Source organism: Ruditapes philippinarum, unplaced genomic scaffold (genome assembly GCF_026571515.1).
Source record: "Ruditapes philippinarum isolate M1 unplaced genomic scaffold, ASM2657151v2 ctg10287_1_1_1_1, whole genome shotgun sequence".
Lineage (NCBI taxonomy): Eukaryota > Metazoa > Mollusca > Bivalvia > Venerida > Veneridae > Ruditapes > Ruditapes philippinarum.
The window spans coordinates 72,814-100,242 of record NW_026853457.1 but is presented as its reverse complement, the minus strand read 5'-3'; the positions used below and the strand labels follow the sequence as shown (position 1 = coordinate 100,242).

The following is a 27,429-nucleotide window of genomic DNA, read 5'->3' as shown; positions in this document are numbered from 1 at the left end:
AATCCCCTCTGTGTCACTTACAGTCAAACCCGGACAATATAGGAGGATACAAATTCATATACAGCAATCACCAAGGAAATCATGTTTTTTAATCTTCATGTACATTGTTTCAACATGTAGCAATTTATTGAATATTGTATATAGTTTTTGTCTCAGTTTTGTAGATTGTTGTTATGTGTGTCTCACACCTTTGTAAAACTGTCAAAAAAATACACAAACAAATTGCACCTACATGTATAGAGTATAGTAAATTCTGATGGAGAAAGACTGCTATGTTTAAGGCCATTCCTGTTTGGTGTAACTCTGATGTTGGGTTAATTATAGAGAACCCGGCGTCCTTTACACCAGTCAGATTGTGGTCTGTTTTCAACCATGAAGTCACACCAACAGGAGAGAACTGAGGATTATCTTATCTACAAAGTTGTATGAAAAAAAAATGTTTCCAAAGGAACTTTATCACAATGGGATTATCTTAATATTAATCTGTAATATGAACTTCTCAAGCCGATTTTCAACACTTTTATACCTAGAATGTGCCTGTCATTTATTGTGTCCTGTCTCTCCATTGTTCATATTGATGAGTTATGTAACAATGACCTATACATAAACAACCAGCAATATGATCCGTTCAAAATACTAGTTATATTCTTATTGAAGAGAAATCAATTCTTAAACTTTCGTAAATATCACTGAAAAATCACTGTTGACATACAAAGGAGAGATTGACACTAAAAGGCTCAACACTAACACTGAGTGTTCATTAATACAAACACTGAAAGTTCATCAACATAAACACTGAGTGTTCATTAACACAAACAGTGGGTGTTCATCAACACAAACACTGTGTGTTCATTAACACAAACACTGAATGTTCATCAACATAAACACCAAGTGTTCATTAACACAAACACTGAATGTTCATTAACACAAACACACCAGGTGTTCATTAACACAAACACAGTGTTCATCAACACAAACACTGAGTGTTCATTAAAACAAACACTGAATGTTTTTTAACACAAACAATGATTGTTCATAAAGACAAACACTTAACGTTCATAAAGACAAACACTTGAGTGTTTATTTACTCAATCATATTCATTCTCAGGAATTCACAACTAAATTTTGTAATTGTTAACATAATAAATTATAAATAGACTTCAAAATTTCTAACATGATTAACAGTAGGGCTTCACATACAATTGAACAAACCCCATTTCATTAAGTAAAAGAATACTATGAAGTTTCCTTACAAATTCTACAGCGACAAGTGCTTTTAAAGCATTATTTTATTACATGAAAACTAAATGCATGGGCCAAAATATCTCAGGTCCCCCTCTCTCCAATACATAGTATTTTCTAAAATAAATTATAAACTGGTAATTTGAATTATACAAAGGTGTTTTATAATTTGATAAACTTTAAAGGTACCCAGACTTGTTCACTGTCATATGGTTCAGTAAAACAAGCACATGAAAATTTAACATTCAACATTCAATCATTCACTAATGTAATATACAGTAACAAAATCGTATAAAAATCACATACATGTACACATACAAAACATTGCAATGTTCAACAAGCTGACTACAGCACACAGGGAGAAATAAAGCACTGGTTAGTGTTATCATTTTAATGTCATTTACATCTCTAACTTCATGTAATATTTTCTGTATCATACTCAACAGCTTCAATTAATTCACACAAAAATTTCAAATAAATCCATTTCAAAAATGTGTCACAATAATTTGTAATAAATATTCTATCATTGATGTTACCAAGATGGTTTACAATATCCGAGATTTTATTTAACAAGGCTATCAAATACTGCAGGTTGAAAGTATCCAACTATATTTCCAATTTTATACAATAAATAAGGAAGAACAAACCTGGTACAGTTACATTTATAAATGGGAAATGTTATTTTCAAATGAAAACTTATATAATGAATCTTCAGTTGAAAGATTGTAGAAGATGGATCATGTTACTACAGATAATTGATCAAAATGAACATTTCAAAAGATGCAGTTTTGTTCATTAAGGCATGGATGAAGAAAGAAGAAAGCTGTATACCTTTTTTATTCTACTAAGCAGAAATGATTCTGGATGAATTACCAATGTCTTATTATTATACACACTTGAACGAGTAAAAATTTGCATAGCCTTTCAGTCATTTTCTGTTACGTTTGCCACCAAGTGTTGAAACAGAAAAGAAACAAACTATATCACATTTAATTTATCTTATATATGGATCTTTAGAAAAAATGACCCATGATATATAATTAATGCAAATTATCTGGCTTCTTATGCATATTTTTGACTGAAAATGTTTTTTTTTTTGTTCATAAAGTTATATATCAAGTCATATATAATCCTCTATTATTTGACAAGTTGTATTCTTAATAAATGAACTTTTCAGTCATGACATGAAGTACTCATATACCAAACTATACCAGTTAAAGTGGAAAATGATGTCAGACTTAAATAAGATTTGGATTTCCATGGTAGCTATGACATTACATTCATAAAACAATTTCAATTTGTTCCTTCCATTTTTACATTTCATACTAAATCTTCAGCTGTAGATTAACAAGACAATCATCACTAATGTCTTCAATATTAAGGTTTTGTTGCAAGAAATAAGAATTCTTTTTTTCTATAGTTCTAGAATTTTATTCTTGGAATATTAGGGAGAAAGGTAACACACACACGCATGCATTCTCATGTACAGATGAGCACTGGAAAGTTTCCTACTGTTGTCAGTCAATCCCTACCAGTCTGTAGCAACTTCAATAGAAGTCAAACCTGCACTGACTATTCCGGTATTGTGAAGTAATAGACACTAGGTAAGAAATTCCAGACAACTGATGTAATGTTGATTGCAGCTGTTATGTTGACATGTTGCCATTGGTTACTATTTGTTGTGACTGTGAGTTTGGTATATGAAATGAGGGGACATGGGGAAACAGTTTATGGCATCTTTCCTGATATGACATGGCTTCTGCCTCACATTGACCAAAATCACCTCGACAAATATACTCCAACACTTCTCGACAATTCTATAAAGTTATCATAAATATCTATCATATAAAAGCATAACATTGCATAATATAATACAAATCTGCAAATGAAAGAATTTTTTTTTAATGGTTCCAGGCTTTAACTTCCTTAAGAGAAAATGAATGATTGAACATTATAAGAGGCTTCCAAAAAGGTTTATAAAATTACCTTGTGAATCACTGTTCTAATATTTTGTTTGGTTTCACTTGCCAGCTTAGTGGACAAAAAGTATAGAGCCATCAACCTTTTGTTAATTCTAACATATAGCTATATTGTTTGTTTGTTTCATTTTACGCCTTTTCCCAACAGTATTTCAGTCATATAGGCGGGTAGTTTCCTAACCATCGTTCCTGGAGAGAGTTACACCAGTACTAGACAACCTTCCTCCGTGCTAAACTACCAAAGCATCTCTCGGGGATCGAACCCACGCCAGAGAGGTAACTGGATTAGAAGTCATCGACTCTAACCCCTCGACCACGGAGGCGGTATATAGCTATATAATCTAGATCAACAACAGCTAGAATCACCACCTTATATATCACTGGCTGGAATGTCTGTCTATTTCTAGCATTTAAATGATGATGTCCATAAAATCAATTAAGTTTTTACATTAGTTTTAATATATCAGATAGACATACCTTTGGTGAGACTCCTTTTAACTCTTGATTAACAGCAGTGGCAAGCTGTAATGCCTTAGCTTGTGTGGATGGGTCAGAGTTCATCTCAAACATCATACGAGCAGCTGAAATATAGACAAGCCAATATCCAATTAAAATCTATACTAAATCTTAGTCCAAACATTTAGGTCAACATTGCATAAAGACACTAATTTTTTTTTTGGTTCGGATTTATGTCGCTCCAACACAATCAATGTCATATAGCGATTATCCAGCTTTACTGGTGGAGGAAAACCTCAGGTGCCCTCCATGCATTTTTCAAGCACAAGCGGGCACCAGAGTAGAAACACTTGACATTGGATAGCTTCCTCACATGAAAGAATCCCAAGTCCCAGGGGAGGACTTGAACCTACAATGATGAGGGGCTAGTGGTTTGAACAACCTTAACCACTTGGCCACAGATGCTCCTTGACTCAAGATCATTTATAAACTCTTGTATATGCTTAGGTTTATGACTACAAAGATGATTTTACAAAAACTTCAAATTTTTTATATGCAATATTTCTTAACAAATGCACTCCCTACCAGAGCCTCAATGTATATTAGCACTTAACCAAGTTAGACATGCAAGCAGCCACATTTACCTTATCTAAAAGTGTATAAAGCTATATATTTGCTGCAAAAATTATCTTTCAAAATTTTGAAACAGAATACTTCTAAACTCTGTTTGAAATAAATATTTCCTTTTAAAATGAATGGCATATGCAGGAAATCATTGTTAAACAACAAGAGGGCCATGATGGCCCTGAGGTCGCTCACCTGTATATAGGCCCCCGGAGCGGGGCCAGTTAAAACCCCAGGGCTTTTATTTGAACAAACTTGGAAGACACCCATTAGAAGATGTTTCATGATGTTATGTTTTTACTACACACATGTAATGAAAAACAATGACCCCCCCCCCCTTTGGCAGGGCCAATTTTAACCCAAGGGCTTTTATTTGAACAAACTTGGTAGACAATCACAAAAAGATGTGTCCTGCAATCTAACCTCTAGCTCATTGGGTTTTTTAAAAGAAGATTTTTCAAGTTTTTACTATACACATACAGTTAAAAACAATGACACCTCTGGGACGGGGCCAGTTTTAGCCCCAGGGCTGTTATTTGAACAAACTTTGTAGACACCTACTAGAAGATGTTTCATGCTTAATGTCTAAACTCTAGCTATTTGGGTTTTTTCAAAGAAGATTTTTAAGTTTGTGCCATACACATATAAGGAAAATCAATGACCCCCGGGACGGGGACAATTTTGACCCCAGGGCTTTTATTTGAACAAACTTTGTAGACACCCATTAGAACATGTTTCATGCTAAATATCTTAGCTCTAGCTCTTTGGGTTCTTTAAAAGAAGATTTTTTAAGGTTTTTACTATATGCATATAGGGAAAATCAATGACCCCCTGGGGCGAGGCCAATTTTGACCCCAGGGCTTTTATTTGAACAAACTTGGTAGACACTTATTAGAAGATGTTTCATGCTAAATATCTTAGCTCTAGCTCTATGGGTTCTTTAAAAGAAGATTTTTTAAGTTTTTACTATATGCATATAGGGAAAATCAATGACCCCCTGGGGCGGGGCCAATTTTGACCCCAGGGCTTTTATTTGAACAAACTTGGTAGACACTTACTAGATGATGTTTCAGGCTAAATATCTTAGCTCTAGCTCCATGGGTTCTTTAAAAGAAGATATTAAAGTTTTTTTCTTTCGGTTGCCATGGCAACCAGAGTTCTGCATGGAATTAAATTCTTTGAACAATTTTTAAAGGTGACCACCAAAGGAACATTCCTGTGAAGTTTGGATGAAATTGGCTTAGTGGTTTATGAGGAGATGTCATTTAAAGTAAAAGTTTACGGACGGACGTACCAACTTTTGATGTTTATGAGGCAAATCAGCTCATTAACACCACCTGGACCAACGTCCAAAAGCAAAATTAGCTAATAAAAACAAAAAAATAGCTCTTAATTTGATTTTTATCAGTTTTTGTTCTTTATTTAACTACGGAATGAAGCTCATAAATATCAAATGTTTGCTCGGATGGACGACGGACGGACGAAAAGCGATCACAAAAGCTCACCCTGTCACCTAATTAAGTTAGCAACTTAATATTTATATACGGAACATTTATGTGCAATATTCATGTGTCTTCAATACCAGCAACATTCTATTAATCTCTCTCTTTTTTTTCTTTTTTTTTTTAAAGAATCTACCATAATATCATGTAAACAACACAATTTTCATGGTTTATAAAGTTTTGAAAAAATATTTCATATTATTTTAACAAATAAGCAATTTCTTGAAGGAAGATTTTTGTTAAGTACTCAGCATATGATAAATATGTAAGAAACTAAAATACCTGCTGCTCTATGTAATACTGAATTAACATTTTTTGAGAGGAACTCTTCATTGAGCTTATTTGCATCTTGGCAGCTGTATAATTTCTCCATCTCGATATCTAAAACACGCATCACAGACTCTGGTATACTGCCCTCTGACTTCTGCTTCTTCACTGTACAAATATCATAAAAACAATTTATCAAAAATTTAACTTTAATGTTCTCACAAGCCATACTAACCCTTCGAAGATTGGTTTTTCGATTCAAAGATATAGGATTACAAAAATCGTCATAAAATTTGAAAACAGCAAGTTGTAAATTTCATTTTTCAACTTTATAATCAAAACCCCTTCTATGCTCAGGTCACATTTTACTGATTCAGAGGAACATGCAAGTAGAACTAAATTTGTATAACCCTCCTTATATGTTTACTTTCAGACAGTGACACAATTCTTCATCTGTTTGTTGTAAGGAACAAAAATATAGATTAATTTCTGACATTTTTCAGTTGGTAATGTAAGAAGTTCTTACCTAGAGTAAAAAACCTGAGAAGATAAACATGTAACTGTGGGTTTTGACTGTCTACTTGACATCCACGTTTTAGAGATTGCAACATCAATAATAACTTATCTGAAATCAATATATTATATATTTTATTAGATATGCAACTAAGTTACTTGTAAAACAAATATTCAATGAGATTCAAAATATATGTTGATCTATCTTAAATTCCATCCAGGAATGAGAGAATTGTTGGCCTGACACGATCATCAGTGCACTTCTATGAAATATTTACATCATGATCTAAGAGAACAGGCAAGGCCCCTAATTCTTGTGCATTACATATTCTCATTATGTTTAAAACACTTATCCAAGTCATATTCAAATCTATCTAGCAATGACAGAATTGTTGACTGGACATGAAAATCATTTTTATAAAAATTTCATATCATAACTACAGACATACAAGTGTGACCTTAGAGCTTGAGACCCGACACATCCTGTCCCAACACAATTTTAGTACTTCTTTATAATCCACCAGGGAATGACAGAATTGTTGACTGGACATGAAAATCATTTTTATAAAAATTTCATATCATAACTACAGACATACAAGTGTGACCTTAGAGCTTGAGACCCGACACATCCTGTCCCAACACAATTTTAGTACTTCTTTATAATCCACCAGGGAATGACAGAATTGTTTATCAGACACAAACATCATTGCATTTGAAGTCACAGTGTCAGTCTTGAGTACAACGTGCTTCATATTTGAGTAAAATCATTGACAAACTTTTTGATGGGACACAAAGTGTGGACAAACAGAAGGAAGGGCGATGCTGCAAGAACTATGTCTCCCCATTTTGGAGCTATATCTAAAACATATAATAGCACATAAAACAGATTTTAAAGTTGTATACTCAAACATAAAGATATTATCATTTTGCAAAACCTTACCTTTTCTAGAATAAATTTCATAAGCAAATAAATGAGTTTCTATTTTTTCAGGAGCTAGTGATTGCAAAGGTTTGAGGAATTTGATTGCTTGCTCTAATGGGTTATCCGCCTGGAAAACAAGAAAATATTTGTTCGTTTTTTTATTGATTTCATCTTAAGTTTCAACAAGATATGGTTGTAAAACATGTGTGCCCCCTATCAGCAGCCAATTAGTCATGTGATAAGGTTATTATGCATGACTTCTGACCCAGTGATCAAACAATTAATAAGGGTTATCAAGTATCTACTGGTCATGACCTTAACCTTTGACCCCTTGACCCAAAACTCAATAGGGGTCATCTGCTGGTCACGACCAATCATCATACAAAGTTTGAGGTTCCTAGGCCTAAGCGTTTTTAGTTAATTGATCGGAAACCGTTTTTACCTTGACCTTTGACCGCTTGATCCCAAAATCAATAGGGGTAATCTGCTGGTCATGACAAATCACCATACCAAGTTTGAAGTTCCTAGGCCTAAGCGTTCTTAAGTTATTGATCAGAAACCATTTTTACTTACAAGGTCAATGTAACCTTGACCTTTCACCCAAAACTGAATAGGGGTCATCTGCTGGTCACAACCAATCATCATACAAAGTTTGAAGTTCCTTGGCCTAAGCGTTTTTAGTTCATTGATCGGAAACCTTTTTTACCTACAAGGTCAATGTGACTTTGACCTTTGACGGTTTTGACCCCTTGACCCCAAAATCAATAGGTCATCTGCTGGTTATGACCAATCACCATACCAAGTTTGAAGTTCCTAGGCCTAAGGGTTCTTTAGTTATTGATTGGAAAGCATTTTTACCTACAAGGTCAATGTGACCTTGCCCTTTGACCCCAATATCAATAGGGGTCATCTGCTGGTCATGACCAATCACCATACCAAGTTTGAAGTTCCTAGGCCTAAGGGTTCTTTAGTTAATGATAGGAAACCGTTTTTACCTAAGAGGTCAATGTGACCTTGACCTTTGACCCCTTGACCCCAAAATCAATAGGGGTCATCTACTGATCATGACCAATCACCATATCAAGTTTGAAGTCCCTAGGCCTAAGGGTTCTTTCGTTATTGATCGGAAACCGTTTTTACCTACAAGGTCAATGTGACCTTGACCTTTGACCCCTTAACCCCAAAATCAATAGGGGTCATCTGCTGGTCATAACCAATCACCATACCAAGTTTGAAGTTCCTAGGCCTTAAAGTTCTTTAGTTATTGATCGGAAACCGTTTTTGCTTACAAGGTCAATGTGACCTTGACCTTTGACCCCTTGACCCCAAAATCAATAGGGGTCATCTACTGATCATGACCAATCATCATACCAAGTTTGAAATTCCTAGGCCTAAGGGTTCTTTTGTTATTGATCAGAAACCGTTTTTACCCAAGAGGTCAATGTGACCTTGACCTTTGACCCCTTGACCCCAAAATCAATAGGGGTCATCTACTGATCATGACCAATCACCATACCAAGTTTGAAGTTCCTAGGCCTTAAAGTTTTTTAGTTATTGATCGGAAACCGTTTTTGCTTACAAGGTCAATGTGACCTTGACCTTTGACCCCTTGACCCCAAAATCAATAGGGGTCATCTACTGATCATGACCAATCATCATACCAAGTTTGAAGTTCCTAGGCCTTAAGGTTCTTTAGTTATTGATCGGAAACCGTTTTTGCTTACAAGGTCAATTTGACCTTGACCTTTGACCCCTTGACCCCAAAATCAATAGGGGTCATCTACTGGTCATGACCAATCACCATACCAAGTTTGAAGTTCCTAGGCCTAAGGGTTCTTTAGTTATCACTCGGAAACCATTTGGTCTACGGACCGACAGACCGACGGACCGACAAGTGCAAAGCAATATACCCCCTTTTCTTCGAAATGGGGGCATAATAAGTATTTTGTCATAAACTTGCATGCATTTGCTATTATCTATATTATATATATATATATAATAACATACATTACAGTATTTCAATATCACATCTTGTTTTTATGAATGTCTTGTTTCATTTAAATAACACTGTATTTATTCACATACCTGCTTGCATAAAACATATTTGTGGTTGCATTGTATTTGGACAAAAGAAATCTACATCTCTATTTGAAATGAGGCAGTCTATTAACTATTTGGGTTTTAGGCATGTATGCCCCTGCACTGAAAATGCACTAATCAATTGTAACCAAGGTCTCTCTAAACCCCTGATAATAGCCAGACTCAAAACTTTGGCATTTTCAAATCCCTCTTACAGGCCCAGCTGTGAAGGGGTAGTTGGTGGAAAAATCCATGCTAAAAGCCTGGCACTTAAATTTCGATATAACCACAGCCATTTTTGCACAATATCAAAACTTCTGCAAACCCAGAATAAAGGTTACAGTCAAAATGTAAAAACATGGCCCATTCATGCACTCCCTTCCTTAAGAGTGAAATGGCCTATAATTACAAATGACTGGTGCTGATATGGATTCTGCAGTAAACTTACTTTAGCTAGTTTATCAGGTACAAGCTCCTCTTCTTTAGGTCCATCTTGGTCCTGATCTTGTTGTTTTTTGTTTGGATGGTCTTTTTTCTCTTGTTCCTTCTGTTTTTCTTTCTCTTTTTCTAGTTTCTTTTGTTGCTTTCTTTGTTTGTTCTTTAATTTCTTCAATTCACTTGGTGTTAGATTGTCTACAGGTGAAATGAATAAATATTATTATGTTGATAAATAATAAGCAAATCATTTTCTATTTTTAAACAGATCAGTTGAAAATACAAAGCAAAACTTAGCAATTCAAGTACTTTTTTCTTTAACTTCTATTACAAAAACAAAACATTTCACACTTGAAATCTATCAACTTGCAGTGTTAAATGATTCTTTTGTATTCCTCAAGCTGTAATTTCCTTTTTCAGATTTATTCTTGTAAGATTCAAAATGAAGATTTAAGTAAATTTTATGTCATACTACACTGTCAATATCAAATGATGACATTCTAGCTACTAGTTGACCTATTGTCTAGTTTTGATCAGTCACATGATAACACTAGTGTAGAACCACATACTTTCTGTACACTAGCTGGATATCTGCTTCAATTCATGAAGACTAATACATTTATTAGGGATTTGTGATTCATAGGCTTTAACCATCAGTAGGTGGCTCAGATGTTAGAACCTTCACCTTACCTTATAAAACACAATGACTACAAAATACGTACCTGCGTCTAGTAGATTATCTTTATCATTATCTGATAGAGGATGATCATGTAAATGCAGGTATATCTGTAAACAACAAGTTATTATGTAGTTTACAATAGCAAAAACATACCAGATGTATTTTCACATTCCTTATTCATTTTTTAACAAGATTCACAGCAAAAGTTGATTTAGTTTCAATGTTCAAAACCATACAACTAAAAATTAGCAACCAAAATAAGAAATTTCAGTTGCTTTTTTTTTTTTATTGGTGAGTGTACACGTTAAAGTAAAAATTACTTTACATTTTGCCATAATTATTTTCATTTTTATATTCTGCTTAGCAGAAACAATAACCTTACATTTTGCCATAATTATTTCCATAATAACAAGAGTACGGCATGTGGTGTTGTGTATCAAAATAACTACTTTTAACAAAATTTAAGATAATGAAGGGGCATAAGTAACAAAATATATAGCTTTCAAAATTATGCCCCTTTTTTAACAACAGTATTTTGTCAAGTATTCCAAGTTTTATGTTGATAACTTAAAATGTTTCTATAACGGGTTTCACTATAGTTTTTGTATGCTCGACTTTTTCTTCAAACAGACTAGCTACATGTAAATACTGTGTATACTGTTGCTTTTAGATTATCTAAAAGATATGTATCACACAATCTATATATACTAAATGCTGAAATTCATTAGACAATACCTCTATTGCAATTTTAGCTGCCTTAAAGTAGAAAGGATGACTTCTAAGAACGTCCTCTAATCGTAATAATCCGACATAGGCTCGTAACGTCATCTTTCTCATACAATATGTGTGAAAGTCAAACTGATCTTCTATAATCTCTGTAAAATGCTGAATAAAACAAACACAACAAAATATATACACACACAAAATGATAATCAGTTATCTTAAAAAGATGTATATTTAAAATGGCCACTTTGTACATACAACAAAATTTTCATTGTTTTGCAATTTAAATAACAATTAATGCTTTGCCTAATGGCAACATTTACTTGCTATACATCCTGCACCAGAATTTTGAAGTACATGGCATTTTTATAAACTGTTTTACTACTGATTGATTATAAAGTTATATAAATTATGTAAAGTTAGAAACAAAATGCTTGTGCCTACCCTATCAACTTCATGACATTTTTTCAATGCCTCACCCCACTTGCCTAGACGTTGATAGGCTGCTGCAGCTTCTGTCTGGAACCACATACACTGCATCTCATTCAGGTTATCTGTGGCTGACACACCTTCCTGATACAATATATAAACATATCAATATAGTCATACTACACACCTTCCTGATACAATATATAAACATATCAATATAGTCATACTTCACACCTTCCTGATACAATATATAACATATCAATATAGTCATACTTCACACCTTCCTGATACAATATATAAACATATCAATATAGTCATACTACACACCTTCCTGATACAATATATAAACATATCAATATAGTCATACTTCACACCTTCCTGATACAATATATAACATATCAATATAGTCATACTACACACCTTCCTGATACAATATATAACATATCAATATAGTCATACTACACACCTTCCTGATACAATATATAACATATCAATATAGTCATACTACACACCTTCCTGATACAATATATAAACATATCAATATAGTCATACTACACACCTTCCTGATAACAATATATAACATATCAATATAGTCATACTACACACCTTCCTGATAACAATACAGTCTAACTTGCCCATGCTACCACGTGTATTTAGCGACTTTTGTCTTAAACGACCACTTTAAATTCCCCCCGATCATTTTCTCTCTATATCTTTAATGTATTAAGCGACTTTTGCTCAACGCGACCAGCAACCGCTAATTAGTCACCTAACTGAGATCAATCTTTTCATTAAACGACCACTTTTACCTGTCAAGTAATTGTGTTTTTAGAGAATGCCACCTCGTAATGTCACAAGTGTCAACAATCAAAACACAACAAATAAACGTGTGAAAAACTCTATTTCCCAAACCATTTTAGTGTATGCAAATGAAGTTAAGTATACCCGTGACGTATAATATCGGATAAACAATGCAACGCTCCGCCCCTACTGAGATGGTGTATACGCTTCACTTGTTGACATTTACACTGCATTGAATTGACCTTGAACTTGATCAGCAATTAAATTAATCGTAACAATTAGATGTAGTTTGTTTATTTCAAATGAAAAAATGCACAACAGAAAACATCTTCACTAATAGGGTTTTCGTGTTGGAGACATGGAAAAACAACGGAGAAGTTAAAAAACTCAAAAAAATGTCAAACTGTTTGATGATGATGATGTACGTAATTTGTTATCAGAAAGTTATTTTTTACATTTGCATCCATTTAGATTATCGGAGCTTACTAATTATTCAACATTTATATAAAAATGAAGTTGAAAAACATTCCCACTTCATAAGAAAGATGTCATTTATAAATTTTGACTTTTATATCATGCTGAATTTCTTAAGAGACCGTTTCATTAAGCGACCGTTTTGGGCGTTTCCCTTGCGCGGTCGCTTAATACACGTTTGACTGTATATAAACATATCAATATAGTCATACTAATCTAACATAACTACTTATTTTGAACATATTTCAACATATTATTGCTGTATATTATTAAGGTTAATTTATTTAACAGAAATTTCATTGGCCTAGAAGCAAGCTTAAATCCCCTAGATAAAGAGTCACAAAGCTAATTTGGGTAATGTTCACTATATTTTTTACATCAATATTTTGCTGGTACTTGTATACCCATTAATGTACAGGAATTACCCGGCTTTTTATATAATAAAACCCTTGTACAGTTTAGATACAAAAATGTTCACTATATCCATTGCTACGTTATTATTAAGACATACCCTCGTAAACTTTGAACACATGTCCGCTGCTTCTGTAATGAGGTTAGAGCGCAGCATATACTTGGCACATTTAGAGTTGATGTAACGATCAGCTGTGTCTAGTGACTGTGCCTCGTCCATTAATCTATAAGCTTCTTCTATATCACCCGCATGCTGTTATAATAACAATCATATAATATTATTATTCAATAAATGACTATCACATACCGCAACAGTATATTTTGATTTCATAAAGATTGTCATAAAAATTATACTGTATAGTTATCATTTTCACAATGACCCAATAACATTAAATGCAACATTACTTAATTCTATATGCTACTAATGGAAAATAAAGGAAAATATTAAAATTACCTTGAAAAGTTTAGCTTTCAGAACATAAAGTTCAATAAGTAAAGGAGTGTGTTGTATGGCTGTGTCTATATAGTGTAAGGCTTGCTGTGCATTGCCAATATAGTCATAATGTTGAGCAAGATAATAATAGACCCATAGCAATGCAGTTGGTGGCTCCTTCTCACAATTCTCATCTGAAATATAAACATGTCTTGAGGTTATAAAGAAATTCTCCAAACTCAAACAGGCCCTGAGGCTATAAAGAAATTCTCCAAACTCATAAACAGGCTCTGAGGTTATAAAGAAAGTCTTCAAACTCATAAACAGGCTCTGAGGTTATAAAGAAATTCTCCAAACTCACTAACAGGCCCTGGGGTTATAAAGAAATTCTCCAAACTCATAAACAGGCTCTGAGGTTATAAAGAAATTCTCCAAACTCATAAACAGGTCCTGAGATTATAAAGAAATTCTCCAAACTCACTAACAGGCTCTGAGGTTATAAAGAAATTCTCCAAACTCACTAACAGGCCCTGAGGTTATAAAGAAATTCTCCAAACTCATTAACAGGCCCTCAGGTTATAAAGAAATTCTCCAAACTCATAAACAGGCCCTGAGATTATAAAGAAATTCTCCAAACTCACTAACAGGCTCTGAGGTTATAAAGAAATTCTCCAAACTCATAAACAGGCCCTGAGGTTATAAAGAAATTCTCCAAACTCATAAACAGGCCCTGAGGTTATAAAGAAATTCTCCAAACTCAAACAGGCCCTGAGGCTATAAAGAAATTCTCCAAACTCATAAACAGGCTCTGAGGTTATAAAGAAAGTCTTCAAACTCAAACAGGCCCTGAGATTATTCTCCAAACTCATAAACAGGCCCAGAGGTTATAAAGAAAGTCTCCAAACTCAAACAGGCCCTGAGGCTATAAAGAAATTCTCCAAACTCATAAACAGGCCCTGAGGTTATAAAGAAAGTCTTCAAACTCAAACAGGCCCTGAGATTATAAAGAAATTCTCTAAACTCACAAACAGGCCCTGAGGTTATAAAAGAAATTCTCCAAACTCGTAAACAGGCCTTGAGGTTATAAAGCAATTCTCCAAACTCATAAACAGGCCCTGAGGTTATAAAGAAATTCTCCAAACTCATAAACAGGCCCTGAGGTTATAAAGAAATTCTCCAAACTCATAAACAGGCCCTGAGATTATAAAGAAATTCTCCAAACTCATAAACAGGGCCCTGAGATTATAAAGAAATTCTCCAAACTCATAAACAGGCCCTGAGGTTATAAAGAAATTCTTCAAACTCATAAACAGGCCCTGAGGTTATAAAGAAAATCTCCAAACTCATAAACAGGCCCTCAGGTTATAAAGAAATTCTTCAAACTCATAAACAGGCCCTGAGATTATAAAGAAATTCTCCAAACTAATAAACAGGCCCTGAGATTATAAAGAAATTCTCCAAACTCATAAACAGGCCCTGAGATTATAAAGAAATCCTCTTAACTCATAAACAGGCCCTGAGGTTATAAAAAATTTCTCGAAACTCATAAACAGGCCCTGAGGTTATAAAGAAATTCTCCAAACTCATAAACAGGCCCTGAGATTATAAAGAAATTCTCCAAACTCAAACATCTGACTGATCAGAAACTGTCACAGAATAACTTGACCCCACTAGTCATTAAAACTGCCAGTATTTTGTTATGATTGTATAAAAACCCCTGCCATCCACTCAATAGCTCATAAATAAGTAGTAAAGACTAAAAACAGAAAGAACAAACCTGATTTATCAAAAAGTTCATGTTCACTCAAGCTTGAAACATAGCCTAAACAAAGCTCTTGAATTGTTGAAACCTGAAATAAAACGCAATTACCTAAAAATAGTTCACAAAAATCTCGTATGATTTTTGTTCTTAGCATTTTTATGCTACAAACTGGAGTTGATTTCTATATTAAAACTTACAATGCTACAAATGAACAGAGTTGATTTTGTTTATAATTCATTAACATACAGTTGACTAAAAATACTTACAGTAAATATGAAAAGATTAAATATGGAACAAAACTGACATACCTTTGCTGGTTCAGAATAGACAGATTTTAGGGTTATGAACAATGGAGGAACTCCTTTATGAAAACCATTTCGTAAATATTTGTCTACTAGTTTTCTGAACAAGTCACCTGAAATATTAATCATCTTACTATCTTTCCATTTTCAACAAGCTGGTGGGATTGTAATTTAACAGATAGGCAGCCCATGTGTATTTGATTATTTTAATTCACTTTTTTTTCATATAATTTGTTTCTTGAACAAAACTTGCGATTAACTCGACCAATTCATCGCATGTGACATTTAAAATTCTCAATTTCTCTCGACTATCCATAAGTCATCATCAAACTATTATGTAGTGCCACTTACAACAACTTGAAATATAGCACACGCACATGGGGACATAAACAACACTTGCTATGTCCAAATTTTTCTTGCCTTTTCCTTTGAAATTTCCTATTAACATACTTCGCTTATAGCCAATTTAATCTCTTATGAATAACCCAATGTAAAGTTCCCCAAAAAACTTATTTTATCCTGTAACTAGGATGTTTATAAAGCAAACGGGGAAAATTTTGGGCCAATCGCCTAACAGGGTTTCTATTTTTAAACAAGCTTTAAACATATAAAACACACAAGATTTCCACTAAGCAAGATAAATGTAATATTGAGACTATCCAAAAAAATGTTTAATAATTTTAGAAATTATATTTGTAAAAATGTTTTTTTTCCAAAATGAAATGCCTACAAGTAATAAATTTTCTTTTTTTTACCCCTCCATACCATTTTTTTTTTGGCAACATTGTGGAAAAAGTAGTATTGTTTACAGTATTATGTCAAAAGTAAGTGAAAAAGTGCTTTACGTGTATTGAATTAGAATTAATATACTATTGTTTAATTTTACCTGCATATGTGAAATAAAGTTACAACTGCAGAAAAGATGATAGATGCATAAAGGCTGTTGGCTATACAGTTGTTTTTCCTAAAATATTGTTTATAAGATACTTTTTCCTTATAATCATAAATGGTTATAAAAAATCTCAGATATAGCCTACAAAAAGGTCATGATCTGGAAAAAATCACTATAACAAAGTTGCACTTATTAATATATTTTAAATACCCGCCACTAATCAAAAGATAACTAATTAATACCTGTGGTAAAATTTAGTGGAATTCTTTTTGGTGCTGAAGCTCTAGGAAATCTTTCCTCTACATCTGTATACAGTTTCCAGCGAGCTTCTTCCGTTGCTATGTAAAATAAAGATTGACTTTTTAGAATGTTACTTTAAACTCGTCTGAGAGCACAGTCCACTTATCTCAGAGCAGGATAGCATAATAACAGCAAAGTGGCAAATGAGGCACAAATCGCACAATTCTGCATATGTGCTTGGTATACTTACCTACCCAAAATTTTGCACAATTTTTCAAGACTGAAGTTAACACTTTTAATGAATTTTGAGAAAAGGGAAATATTCTGATCAACAAGGTGAAGTAACATAGCAAAAATGACTTTAGGATTATGCGCCACTTAAAAATGCATTTCAAATTCGATAGTGTTCAAGTACTCCATGACCAAGTATCTTTAATGCAAGCTGAGAATTTTTTAAATAAAGGCATTTACCTGGCTGTACTGAATCTTCAAGGCCCTTTGTAGTAGGCCCAGGTTTTCTGGATTTTCTATTAATAAGGTCAGTGTATATTACAGCAGCCCTCTTGGTTTTCCGACCCATCATTAGGAAATATCTCTCCTGTCAGAAAGAAAAGTCAAATATTTTTTATAATCAATATCACTAAATGTAATGCATGCTCCATTGTGGGAAAGCTCACATTAGAAATTTTGTAGATAATTCCAGAATATTGATTAATTACAACATGCTAAGGATGCTTATATGACTTAACACCAAGTCTGTTAGAAATAATCAGTAATAATCAACATAAAACATCCTCATTTTGATTATTCAGACTCATTTTAAAAAAAGTAAGAATCTGTATTGGCAGAAGCACTCATCTCTGGAAAAACTAAAAAGTAAAAACATTTCCATGTCAAAATAAGGCAGGTTTCCTGTACTTTAATTGGGTCTATGTATATCAATTTTTACTTTATAGATACATCTGTTATAACAACCAAAAACATTTCCAAACAGAATTCAGCTGTTACTTTTAATAATTATGTATAGGTGGTTTTCAATTATAAGATACAAACAAACCTTTGTTTCCTGCACTGTTAGCCTGTCTACTATTTGACTATCATATTTATCAAGGTGATCCAAGGCTTCTTGCATGTTTCCTTTCTCTCTTAACACTAGATTCTGGTACAACAACAACTCGCCATGTTCATAGTCAAATGCCTTTGGCTGTAATAAAAGATTATTTTTTTACATTTATATATGTTATTCCAATAATATCAAGAACTATTTGGTAAACACAAATGTCCAGGGCTAAGATTCCTGTCTAACAGTAACAAATTTTCCAACAAGTTTTACTCCCATTCACTTGTCTGTCTAATGGACTGTTCAATTACTAGATACATGGGGGCATAAAAATGTTGAAAGTAGAGATTAATATTAATAATGCATCAAAAGATTCAGGTGATCTTAATTTATAGCATGTAATTATTGCATCAGTATAACAGTATCTTCACTCTATATACCAAGGTTTATATGGGTGAGTACTCCCCCTTGTATATGGTATGAAGGATCCATTTGTCTTCATCATTTGCATATTACTACATGTAAACTGTTGATACTTATTTGCAAATTTTTTTTTCTTACATACATAACAATACCATAGATAACAGTACCTTTCATCTTGTGCATAAGGTTAAGATGAGTATGTACTAGCAGTTCTTATGCACAGTGTCAAGGATATACTAGTTTTCATAATATGCATAAATCTGAAGAATTTTTGCTGTCATAATAACATTATTAACATTACAACAAGTTCAATGATAATAATTTTACTTGTTTGAGTTTTTCAAACCCCCTTTCTTTTTGTTTTTCAATGCCAAAATAAATACTCCTTCAGCAATTTAAAATTTCCTTTAGCAAAAACCAATCCTTTGACGCTCTTGCCCCGGGTTTCGAAGAACAAAGCTGAAACGATTTTCCTGAAATCAGATAAAATTTTTTAATTTTCCCAAAAATTTCACGATAAAGGGTTTTTTGAATCAACTATCTAGGGAAATTTTTGAATCAAAAATTTTAAAAACTATAAAAATACCTTTTGGGAAATTTTGTAGCCCTTTTTTTCAACTAAAATTTTTGAAAATAAAAAGTAAGATTTAAATAGCATGGCATTTTTTCTGTTTGTTTCAATAAACTGTACTAAAAAACTTTTAAAAAATTTCTGGATTTTAAATTTTTATTTTTCAGTCACTCTGGATAAAAGTAAAACAAATGAATATTAACTTTAAAATGAACTTGAACTGGTGCAAGCTGTTTTTATGACAGTTTTACAGTAACTTAAAGACACATGCTTCAAAAAGTTGATCCATATCTTAGAATTAATTCTTTATTTAAACACTGTATCTACATATTATCCCAAAATAAGTGTGTTACATTGCATATCAGCAGTTGTTAATATTCAATTTCTAAATATTTATAAAAGTAAAACATGATCAATATAATAATGAAAACAAAATTAGGACCAGATACTTGATCTGGATTTTTTCTTTGAAAACAAAATCCTAGGAACCACTGTATGCAGAAAATAAGGCACAAAATTAATGGACACTTTAATAAACCCAGAAACCTTACAAAAGCTAGCTTGAATGTTTCCTCCATGAACAAAATTTTATGTGCATGGCTGAATTTAAACCCCACTTACTGTGATGGTCATGTAATGCAAACTATATACAATGTGAAATGATCTGCCATACAGTACCATTGGCTTATTAAAAGTTGGCAAAACTGTTTCCAGCACAAACAGTATTAAATAAGTTTTTTAAAAAACAAAAATGCATAAAAAATTAAGCAGTAAAACTTGTAGCCCCTTAAAGATCAACCAACGCATCTTAAAATTTTGCAATAAAGACAAAGTCTCGAGGATCTGTAAGTTATTTCTGTAAATAAACATTAAATGTAATTTATTTCATAATTATTTTATATAATAATTACATTTCACTTAAATGGTTACCATTATAACAGTATAAGATGAACAAAGTCTAGCATTGTAAATAAAAAAAGATAAATATAACTCAGATAAATTTGCAGCAAAGTATAAAGATAACTTTCAACTCTATATAACCAAGGTTTTAAATGGGTGAGTACTTCCCCCTTTGTATAATGGGTATGAAGGAATCCCAATTTTGTCCTTCAATCATTTGGGGCACACAAAACAATTCTTCATTTTATGAAATAAGTTATGAAAATTCATTTTATGAGTATTCTCTAGTTATTTTGGTCCAGGTAGGCATAATATTTTCTTCAAATTTTCTGGAATACTGTAGAACTAGCACCCTAGTAACATGACTTACATGTTACAGCAAATTTGTAACATTATAACATCTATTTTAATTACAGATATTACAAAGAAAATGGTATAAATATTCAAAATAATGATGCTGTTTTGTGATATAATTTCAAGGGAAACATCTACTGCACAAGAAAGTCACAACATTGCTTGACGCAGTTCTAGCAGCAGCTAATCAAGCAACTGTATATATCTTCATCCCTGGGAGTTTATTAATACTCATACCACTCCTATATTCACAGTAAAGATGATCTAGTACATTTCATCTAATCTTAAACTAATATTTAAAATGTAAATATACACAAACATAACCCTTGGACTGATTATTATTATACCACATTGTAAGGGATGAAACATGAGAAGGTGCAATAGTGGGATATTAAAGATTGTTTGAAATTCAAAATACCTTACCTTGTCCCATTTCAGAGCATTTCTGTAGCACTTGATTGCCTCATCATATTTCTGTCTGACCTTTGAAGGAGACCGTAAACATGCCAACCTTATCTCAGTTTAAGGAAAATTGACAAAGTTAGGAACATTAATTGATGCTGGTCCTTTCACTTGATACATACATTCCAGGTTTCATCACAAATCTACATTACTTTACTATATTTATAATTTATCATATTGCATCAGTATAACAGTACTTTCACTCTATATACCAAGGTTTTATATGGGTGAGTACTCCCCCTTGTTATATGGTATGAAGGATCCATTTGTCTTCATCATTTGCAAACTTATACTTGTGAGAGTTGCATACAAATTTGAAATAAATAACATGATTATCCATACATGGCAGCAAAAACTTACTTGTACATTTTATCAAAGATAGATTTCTGAAATATTTTCTGACTTAAAATTTCATTCAGGCTATTTTGTGTTACATTCTAAAGAACTAGAGTTTCCCATGACTGGTATTATGTGGAAATGAACCAGTATTTCAAGAGAATAAGGATACAGACATGACTCTGTAGATCATTTCTCAGTCCACGTCGAACATAATCATATGCTTCATCCTTCCTACCCAGGCAGTTTAGTGTCAGTCCCTTCATCGCCAAGGTTTCTGTTAAAATAGTAATGTATGTCATTGTAAATAAATACTTATAAAATCACGTGTTTTATCTATTTTGCAACTACAGGATTCTCACACCCAATGCATGTTTTCTCACAATATCAAGATGCATAACATTCTGAATCATTAGTGTGAATTAACGTTGAAAATCACTTTTGATCAAAAGGGAATACCTTGAAATCACTTAAATACAATGTACAAGGAAATACGTAAACAAATTCCCAGACATTGCTGTGGCTAGCCAGTGATTTTTTTTCCTGTATTTTACAGCCGAATAAAGGCTGTTTCCCCTAGCTCAAAATAGGTATATTTTCCCCTAAAAAAGCTAATATTTTCCCCTGTAATGCCCTGTGCACTTCTTCACCAGAACTAGGGCTGGGTATTGATCAGAAATTTTCGATACGATACGTATTGCAATACAGACCAACGATACACAATACGTATTGACGATACAGTACAATGATGCTTCATTGTTAGGATGTACTTATTAAAAGTACTAATATTTACATTTCATAGATTCCCTGGTGAAATATTATTGAATCTTTCTTATATCTGTTTTAGATTTTGACTTTGTTAATGATGATATATAATACAGAGCAGGTGCATAGGTACCTTAATTAGTACATTTGAGATAATATTTTGAAAATGACATGATGACATGATTTATCTTTTTTTAGATAAAACAATTATTTTGAAAAAAAAAAAAAAAGCTTTGTAGAGAAATAATTCAATGCAAAAATATAATTATGTAAATACTAGGGAAAGTTAACACAGAAAATAATTAAAACATCACTATTTATTATGACAGGAGTCAAGTACTGTCTACAAGTCAACTGTTCTAAATTATAAGATCTTTATAATAAAATCAAATTTTTGTAGAATTTGAAATATATACGCTGAGAAAGTATTGAAACATTGAAAATTTTTCTAACAAATCATGTTTTTCTATCTTAAACGGTAAAATTACAATAAAAATATAAATATAATGTAATGATGTTGCGGTGTCGTAATCTGCAATGTACCGGGAAACGGTGTTTAGCTACGTCTTCGCGCAGTCACATTATTTAGTTAGCAAACTACATCTTGGAAAATCAATAAATTTATAGGATTTATGTGTTTACAAGATGTGTTTGATTAAATTACAAGTAAATGTTTGGTCTAATACATACTACTGCCGACCTGAAAGTATTTTTTACCAGTGTTAGAAATAGGAGATTTGAATGGCCGGATAAATTTTGTCACGGATTTATCCCGTCATTTTGTGTATTGACACATTCGTTGTTCCACCCTGAACTAATCAATGCCGCCTTTCAAATATTGCTGAGGCCTTCTTAAACATTTACTTTAGAGAAAATTCCACACTTTTGACGTTTGTGCGGACATTTTAAAGATGATAATTTTAATGTAAAGCCATCGTGTTTATAAGTTACATATCTTATTAGGTTGTCTCCCTTTGTATCGGTATAGCTAAAACCCGATAACCGTACCGTATTGAAAAACGGAAAATCGATAAATACCGATTTACCGGTATATTGATCCAGCCCTAACCAGAACCATTTCTTAACAGCATATGACTATATCATCTAAAAGACAGAAAGCTGTCCCTATAGCCCCTGCTATGTACCATGCATGTTAAATTGAATTGAAATTAAATTTTTTTATAAAATGTGTGGGTAAATTCCATTCTCAGTTGTTGGAATTTGATTTTCCCCTTTTCTGATTTATCACGCTTTATTTCCCCTTCAGGTAGCCACAGGTTGTTTTGAAAATTGGAAAAAATATCACTGCTAACAGATGGACAGACGAACTAACACTATACCATAATACAACGGAAGTAAAAAAAAACCTTTGTGTGTATAAAGAGGTGTAATAGCCCTTCTCCAATACCGCCTAATGCTTGCCATTTTTTTTTTTAAAAACTACCAACAAAAATTAAAAATATAAAAAATTTAAAAATCATTTAACTTTCAAGCATTCTTACCTCCATGTTCTGAGAATTTTGGGTTAGTAAGGATCTGTTTTGAAAACTTCAATCCATTCCTGTACTGTTTCTGTTCATAACATTTCTGGAAAATATCAAAATGAGAACCAATGAAATTGAGCACAATTTACTCTGCGGATCATCATGCAAGTTCAACTGCCTAACAAAACAAAGTGCCTTTCTATTATCAATGTGCGTGTCCAGTAACACAGGAATGAATTATGCAAAACATGAAACTGTGTAAACCTATGACTGAAATTCATTTCTTTTAATTTGATGTACTATGAAATGTTTTGGTTAATTTACGTACTATTGTGCTTGTTTCGCCATAGATTTCACTTATCCAATGTTACCATTATTTGCGGGTCTTCATGACTGAAGACTGACAATTAGAGGTTTATTATAAGACAAGATAATCTTTATTTATAGTCGGTTACAAAAAACATTATGTTGACATAGGCACCAGTTATGATTCAAAATTTGTAATATAAACAAAACAGATCAGGGCATTTTTTGCCAAAATTGTGAAGGGGCCTGGGCCTGTTCATTTTATGAAAAAAGCGCAATATGTCATAAAATTGTGAAAAAATGACAAAATAAAATTTGCCATTTAATGAAATTTTGAAACCGGATATGATGAAGCTTGATAATAATTTCTGTAAAATCTGCTTTGAGCTGGTACTTTAATCTGGTAAACATGCACAAACAGTGTTTTTTTTTCACCAAAATATTCGGCCCCATTCCCCCCTCAAAATAGTATGTTTTTTTCCCCTCTCAAAGCCGAAATTTCCCCCCATATGGCAGCCAAAATTTGCCTGCAATGAATACCATTTTTTTGCATATAACTGCCGAAAAATGTTTTATCTTAAGCCTGTAAGACTTACTGTTAAGCAAAGTTGTTTACAAATTGTTCCCGGGTATGTAAGGGGAGCTACTCACGGCTTCCCAACAAGTTTAACATGCGACGCTTTAAATTCTGCTGTCAATATTTTAGATCTGTATATTAAGAAAAAGCGACGTATTTTAAACTTGTGTTGCAAGAGTTGCTCCCATTTTCTACTCACCGGAAAGAAAACAATGTCAAACAAAAGTAAATCTTACAGTCATTGTATACACACCGGTCTCTTAAATATCGGTGTACACAATGATCTTACAGTGTTAAGTGGTGTATTAAAATATGCATTGGATTCGTTTTTGTTTCTCCTCATTTGTGAAGAAATAAAATTCCCCCTCCTATTGCATTTTCCCCCCTCCAAACGGCACCGACCCCCTTCCCCCAAAAGTGAAAAAAAAACACTTACAAATACCATATAACTTGATTAAAACTATTTACATGTTTGCAATAGGGAAAAATCAAGTTTTACTAGAAGGTTAACAATGAAATTTGAAGAAAAAGTCCCAAAATTTTATGAAATCTCTTTTGAAATTGTGAATTTTTTCCTGCCGCTTTGTGAAAAAAAAGAGTGCAATTTTGAATTGTGAAGGGGCCTGTTATCGGCCCCTGTTATAGAAGGAAAAAATGCCCTGCAGATATATCTTTCTGGTAAAGTTGGTCGTTTCGTCCTATCACACCCAAAAACTTCTAATTGGGACACTGGCAGACACTCGTTAACTTTGAAACTTGGGCTTAAAACCTGCCGAGTGGGAATTAGATGGTTTTTAAATATTTTCCATCCAAGGGGATTCAAAATAAAACAAGTTTCCTCAAGTATCTCTTATCAAATTTATTGACCAGTTACATGTTTGATCATTTGGGCATGCCCAACTATGTTGCCTCTTTAAATAAAGTCTTTATTATTATTATTATTATTATTATTTCATCAGTGTGGCATTTAGAATTTAAAAATTATGGGGGATTATTCCCCACTCAAGTGAAAAATGTGGGGGATTTAAAAAAAGTGTCCGGGGACATGCAATTACCAAACAATATGACGTATGGTAAAGATTTCAAGTGTCTATTCTACGAGGGGGGATGGGGGGGATTTGCCAATATTTTTGAGAATTCCCCCCCATTTATTCTGACAGAGGCAGGGGGAAAGAAGGAAAAAGATCAACAAATGTAATAAATTCTCACTATTCGATAAAAATCCCCGTTTTTCAAATCCTAGAATTAACACTGGATTTGGGTTTTTTTATGTGACAGCTATCGTCTGCTCAACAACGGAAATAGAAAAAACAAAATATTGATAAATACTACACAAAGTGCAGTGTCTATTCTAGGAATTGAAAAATAAGGGTGATTTTCCCCCCTCTATTTCAAAAAAGGGGGCGATTTTCAAAATCAAAGGGTGCCAATATAAACTGCCAATGTTAAATCGTCAGCATTAAGTTTACACTGAGGCGTTCAACCGAAAATGAAATAATTAAAACGATAATATTTATTTAAGGCAGCAGAAGTTGTCCCCCCTGAATTTTTAAACAAAAACAAATTATTACAGAACTGCCGCGATTGATTATAAAGGGATTGGCAATACAAATAATCGAACTATCTTTCACGTCTAGATCGTAGCCAAGCTAGGAATTGCCTCATTTTTCTTGATTATTTACTACACTAAAATGGCGCCCAACTGTCAGACCTAGCACACTAGTTCTGGTTGATACGGAACATTCCGTAATTTCCGTCAACTCACGTAACCAGTACCATACGGTAGTAAATTATTATAATTAGCTTACAGTTACCTCCCTCGGTTTTCGGTGTAAATGTAAACAAAAACAACCAAATATAATGCGGGATGGAAGTTTTACGGTTTTATTAACTTTTTTTATAGATGCGCGATTTTCACGCACATGATTTTGAATTGTGCGCGATCTGTTAAATACTAGCGTGAATCGCGCAATCGCGCGTCCTAGAATAGACACTGAAGTGCGCAGATCAAACCCTCACTACACACACCAGATGACATGGGCGCCCGCTACACATGATTAAGTACGTATTTTAGTCATTTGCGCGAGTGAAAACAAACATGGCATAAGCATTCAAGATATGATGAAAATTAAGTGAAATAAGTTGAAAAGAACGTCAGATTCCGGATTTGGTGAGCACTGACTTCATTAAAATGCGTGTTTTGCAAAAATTGTGCGCAAATCACACAATCGTGTAGAGTCTAGATGCAACCCCGATTAATCGGAAACAAGACAACTCACCCCCCAGACGATTCACCTCCCAAAAAACCAAGACAACTCACCCCTCAAGACAGTTCATCCCCCAAAATAGATAAGACAATTCACCCCTCATGTCTGTAAGCCGATTAATCTACTGTTAATGTCAAACCCCTCAATGAGACATAGACATGAATTAATGATTATTCTAAGTCTTAAAGATGTATTTGTTTACAATATGATTTTTTTGCAATGCCCACCCATAGTACACTGATGTAGAAAGTGTGTCAAACTAGACATATTCAGGGCCTTAATAGACCCTCTGATTTGATGTTTTGCAACTATTGGTCGCAAGACATCTTAAGCCGAAAATAAGATTGACGGCCAGTCACCAAATGTCTGACATAAAATGCACATTCATAGAACAATCCGACACAAATGAGATGTTATCGATTCAAAAGCATGACTACCAAAACATAATTTTTTACTTTTTTCGGTGTCATAACCTAGGAAATTGCATTGAAGGGCGGTTATTACTTCATCCAATCACTTACCAAAATGCGCTTAAAAAGAGCATTTTCTTTAGGTGGCAAAGGAGTTTTCGTGGGCATTTTTGAACGTTGGGCAGAGCTTATAGGCCCTAATTATATTGCCCTTTTTTCTGAGAAACCTCGTGGAAATTCCAAGATGGAGCAAATCTCGTAAACTCTCGTTTCACTACTCTCGAAGATCGTCTGACAAGGCGAGATCCTAAAGAATCTGATAATTTTTCTTTGAGTTAACTATATATAT

General features: G+C 33.3%; 1 pseudogene; it reads right to left on the bottom strand.

Moving 5' to 3' along the window:
- Positions 1-77: 77 nt before the first annotated feature.
- Positions 78-27,376, bottom strand: LOC132736907 (N-alpha-acetyltransferase 15, NatA auxiliary subunit-like; annotated as a pseudogene).
- Between the last annotated feature and the right edge of the window lie 53 nt (positions 27,377-27,429).